This window comes from Palaemon carinicauda, chromosome 35 (assembly GCF_036898095.1).
Source record: "Palaemon carinicauda isolate YSFRI2023 chromosome 35, ASM3689809v2, whole genome shotgun sequence".
Classification (NCBI taxonomy): domain Eukaryota; kingdom Metazoa; phylum Arthropoda; class Malacostraca; order Decapoda; family Palaemonidae; genus Palaemon; species Palaemon carinicauda.
The window spans coordinates 53,669,674-53,674,150 of NC_090759.1; the positions used below are offsets into that span (position 1 = coordinate 53,669,674).

General features: G+C 33.0%; 1 long non-coding RNA gene across 1 annotated transcript; it reads left to right on the forward strand.

Moving 5' to 3' along the window:
• Window positions 1-395: 395 nt before the first annotated feature.
• LOC137627463 (uncharacterized) lies at window positions 396-1,625 on the forward strand. The gene is made up of 2 exons (XR_011041168.1): window positions 396-439; window positions 795-1,625. It is a non-coding gene; the product is annotated as an uncharacterized lncRNA (long non-coding RNA).
• The last annotated feature ends 2,852 nt before the right edge of the window (window positions 1,626-4,477 follow it).

The following is a 4,477-nucleotide window of genomic DNA, read 5'->3' on the forward strand; positions in this document are numbered from 1 at the left end:
GAATAAACTTTACTACAAAAAGTTGCAAAAAAGATTTGAATTTTAAAGTTCTTTATTGAGATTTTAAGTGGTAGATAGAACAAAATATTTTCCAGAAATACTTATTATTTAATTATAAACCATTGCTAAATGTTATTCTTTTCCGTTATTTTATGCCGCGATTCTTGTATAGTAAAAAATCTTATATTTTTGGCCTATAATGGCAAGTCTTTTATAATAATAAGGGTGTCCACACAAAGCAGGAAGGAAAGACAACCGATTTATGTCATAACAAATATCTATTCAAGGCGAAAAAGACGGAAAAAGAAACTCAATATAAAGCGAACCCGGTAGTGGCAGACAAGGCCAAGACGAGATATATAAAGGGTCCGGGGAAGTCGGATTCACACGTAGTTCCCTGTAGCGCCAGCCAGCCTCCGCAACCATGATGACAGTCCTGGTGAGTCTGCGTTGTTGGAGAATTTGTTAGTTAAGGAATGTAAGAATTTCAAACTTGCCGCAAATGTTTTGTTTATGTTGAACAGATTGACATTAGTCTCTCTTCATAGTTTATATATGGCAGATCTATTTTAACCTTGCTACTGAACTTGAGATATTCAATATTCACTATTCATTACTTCTCATGTATTTCCTTTCCTCATTGGGCTATTTTTCCCTGTTGGAGCCCTTAGGCTTATAGCATGCTGCTTTTCCAACGGGGGTTGTAGCTTGGCTAATAATAATAATAATAATAATAATAATAATAATAATTTCATTGTTGTTATTAACGAGGTGTGTATTTATTCCTTTTACAGCTGATAGCTGCTTTAGGCATGCTCTCCATGGCAGCTCCATATCCTTCGAACATGGTTAACTTTGCGTTGGACATCCCGGAAGACATGCAAGAAGTTCGGCGTTCCCGGCGACCGCCAAGGGCGAGTGCTCATGGGTAGCGCCTGACGGCCTGGAGTACAACCGTGGTTACGGTACTATTGCGTCAAGTGTGTTCATTGTATTGCTGATCACAACGATGACAGAACCTTCAAGGACACTGTGGCGGAAGGCCCGGAGTTGCCAATGAATGTTAAGATGGTTGTGAATAATACGTAGGAGTTGGTGTCCTTTGCGTGGTGAAGAGATGACGTATTTGACAAAGCTATTCATTTTCAATTCATTTAAGCTTCACTTCCTCATAAGATGTGGGTACGCATATTGTTATAAGCCTTGGAGCAGGATGGAAACAGATTACGAAGAAGTATAGAAAGGATATATTTTTATTGTTTTGTTGTTTCAATTTATCAAAGGAATAAGTTCTTTATTTTTTGCTTTCTTCTGTATTTTGATGATATAAACCTCTAACAGTTTCTGATTAACACTGAGCAAGACTCGCATGAATATCCTTTAGTTTTACGTGCCGAGTCATCAGCAGGTTCTACCTAGGATGGAATGGGAGGTTAGGAACCTGATAATTTATGGTTGGCGTACTCAAGTATAGGATATGGTTTACTCAAGGCCAATACAGGTTTTACTAAGCCAAGGCCAAACATCCGGATATAACCCCTTACCTCTGCCGCTCACAGACAAATTGTAAACCTTTTAAGAAATAGTTGTATCTGTTTCTACGAAATATATTCAAAAGTCCTTAACATTAATTGTTTCCTTTTCCTAGAGATTTGTATTTATTTTTGACTGACTTTGCTTACTTAATGTAAAACTCAAGAAATATTTTTTTTTCATATATTTTACGAATATTATTTATGAAAATTAAATTGGCAACATAAACCCATAACTTGCTTGGAAATGTACCTTTCATTAGAAAGAAGTTCCAACATTATGTTGAATGTATTTATAAATGTTACTAAGGGCAACTAGGTGTTCAAGGTTAGGTTTATTATTATTATTTTCTAGCTGATACCATCTTAATACATCTCTCTAAATCCTCTGTTATATAAGATTTTAGTGGGATTTACCATCATTATGGTAATATTTTTCTTCGTCTCTGTCTTACTGAAAGCCTGTCTGCCTTATCATTGAATAAGGCCAACATCGGTTGTGGTGGCCAAAGTGGTAACGCCCCTGACTGGTGAACGCCAGACTAAGGTTCGAGTCCCGCTCAAAGTCGTTAGTTTCTTTGTTCCCTGCAATCTCATCATCATTGTGAGCTATGGATGGGGCGTTTGGGGAATCCTATAGGTCTATCTGCTGAGTCATCAGCAGCCAGTGCCTGGCCCTCCTTGGTCCTAGCTTGGGCGCTCATCATATGCATATATTGTCCTTCTCGATAGGGCAATGTCACTGTCCCTTGCCCCTGTCATTCATAAGGGGCCTTTAAACCTTTAAATATAATGATCTTTATATAAAAATGCAATTTTCTAAATTTCATGAAAACCGAGAGTGAACTTTTGAGACAATCTTCAGGTAACATCCAAGCAAAAGACGGGAGGTGTGCGGTGTTTTAACAGTCCATAAGGAGAATGCTTTTCCTACCATAATATTAACATTCAAATTTCCTGTAAACAAGGAAAAGATCTCTCAGTATACTGCTTACAATTCGATCTTGAACTTGATTAACCAAATAACCTTGAGTGGATGATATTTTGATCTCTAGGTTTCGGATGTCTTGAAACTAGTAAACCTTAAATTATCCAATTTGAGATTGCTGTTAACAGAGATAAGCCTGCAACGAAACCCCCGATTCTATTTATATACATATCAGATATGTCCACAGTTTATTCGTTATTTCTCCAAGTGGATTTCCAGGTAGGCTACCATAAATAATAAAGAAAAAAAAAAAAACAATGAAAACATGTTTCTAGTCTACTGCAGGACAATGGGCTCAGACATGTTGTCATTTATGGGGTTTGGCCATTTTTTCATTACCATGCTAGTCTTTGTGGATTGGTGAAGGCGGGAGAATTTTGTCTAATTGCTCACAGCAAACCAACTTAGTATGGATGGCTCTAACTAGTATAGCATTGCTGATCATGACGATAAGCAAATCTTTTCACCACGTTAAGGTATCCCCACTCAGAAAGAGAACCATAAATATACTTTTCATTAATTTTTTTTTTAATATGATATGGGTAAAAAAGTTTTCTATCATTAAAATAGCTTTTACATCTATCTAGTTCGGAATCTATAAAGCTAAGTTATATAGAAGAATTTGTAAAAATAATAATTCCTCAGAAACTCTGTGAGATAATAATTAATTAGGTTTTCGTTAAACGCCGTATTCTGGAATATTACACACACACACACACACACACACACACACACACACACATATATATATATATATATATATATATATGTATGTATATATATTTATATATACTGTATACATATATAAATATATATATATATATATATATATATATATATATATATATATATATATATATATATACATATATTTATATGTATATATATATATATATATATATATATATATATATATATATACAGACATACATATATATATATATATATATATATATATATATATATACATATATATATATACATATATATATATATGTATATATATATATATATATATATATGTACATATATTATATATATACACACACACACACACACACACACATATATATATATATATATATATATATATATATATATATATATATATATACATATATGTATATATATAGGTATATATACCTAAAAGATTTTTAACTATCCTTAAGATACTAACTGGAATTATCCTCATGATAAAAACATATTTCCCAGCAATGCTTAATACAACACAAATTACACAAATAAACAGAAATTAGACAATTATACCTCATCTGAAACTAATTATTTTCAACTCTAAGTTGTCTGAGAAAAAGCTTTACTCACTACGTAGGTTACCTTGACATATAAACAATGAAGTTTGTCTATTAATTTTTTCCTCTTCTTTTTCTTTCTTTTTTATTACGTCCTCTAGCCATTAAGTTTACTGGGTTCATTCAACTCGCAATCACTTAACTATTGTTCAGATTTACGTCAAAATTGTTCACTTTTATTAATTCTTGAAGTTTTCGGTTTTTCTATTCTTAATCATTCCTTCTTCATTAATTTTTTTCCAGCTAGATTACCCTCCAAAAGTCACTGGGAGATTTTTGCAAATAATCCACAAATGTTTGATGAATTATTTGTTAAATTTTGAAAGGGATAGGAATGTAAGTTTCGAGGAAGAATAAGGGACATTATGAGTATTAGAAAGCTTAGCCATTTCAGGCTTAAGAAACCTAAAATATTGCATCAATACTTTAGATTTTATTCGCAAAAATCATATAATCCTTCCAACAAAAGAGAGCTTTTCCGAAGGTTATGTCTTCTCTTAATAATCAAGATTGGCATTGAACCCCCACCACTCACTTTTTGTTATGAATAAAAACATATACGCACGAGTTTAAAGTTGGCAAAGGTTTGAGTTTCAGATTGAAATAAACTAGTTCCTATCCAGATATCCGTTCTCTGAGAGCCTTTT